The sequence below is a fragment of the Centrocercus urophasianus genome, unplaced genomic scaffold, assembly GCF_019232065.1.
Source record: "Centrocercus urophasianus isolate 14NV4802_14NV808 unplaced genomic scaffold, USGS_Curo_1.0 seq_16, whole genome shotgun sequence".
In the NCBI taxonomy this organism is placed as follows: domain Eukaryota; kingdom Metazoa; phylum Chordata; class Aves; order Galliformes; family Phasianidae; genus Centrocercus; species Centrocercus urophasianus.
The window spans coordinates 7,535,592-7,536,456 of NW_024884711.1; positions in this window are offsets into that span (position 1 = coordinate 7,535,592).

Here is an 865-nt window from a genome sequence, read left to right on the forward strand (position 1 = left end):
TGTAGGAATCACGTTTGCGTACATTCAGACTGTAAAACATTCAACATCGTGTACCGTTAAAGAACTAAGTATTTCTGCCCTTGACTTGTTTCACTTTGAGCAAACCGAGCCTGTTAGCCACGCAGGTACAACTCACAGGACCGGAATTTGCGGGCAGTCCTTATTCGTGTACAGCACTCAGCAACTGGGGTGCTCCTTCGAGCGAGGACAGCGTCCACTATCCGCTCCGGCCCCCAGCCGGCCGCAGGGCTGCACCACCCCGGGCACATCGCCGCTCCGAGCGGCCACCGACCTCTGGGAGCCGCGTCAGGACAGCCTACCCCGCGCACGCCGAGACACAAACACAGACACACTTGGCGGCCGCACATTTTATTACAACCACCGCGGCACGACGCGGGTCACACGGAGAGCCGCAGCTCGCCTCGCCGCGGCCATCGCTCCCGCCTCCCCGCGGGCACCGCCGCCAACAGCCGCCCCTAACGGCCGCCGCACCGGCAGGAGCTTTAACCCCTTTTCCTCCCTGGCGGCCGCGCTCAAGGAGCGCCCTCCGTTCCGACAGAGGTCCCGCCTCAGCCCCGCGAGGGGACTCCGCGCAGACGAGCCCCGCGGCCGGCCTCCCCCCAGCGCCGCCTCGCACCTCGCGTGAGGAGAGAGGCGGGCCGCTCCGCTCCAGGGGCCAACACCCCGTCGCGCAGGGGGAAGGAAGGCGCGGCGGCACAGCACCCGCCGCCCGCTCCCCGCGCGGGGCCGCCCCCAGTAAGGCGACAGCGTAGAGGAGCGGCTGCGCCGCCGTGCCCGCCCCTTCCCGCCTCCCTCGGCATAGCGCGGCGCGCCGCGGGCGAGCGAGCGGCTTCGGCGGGCGGCT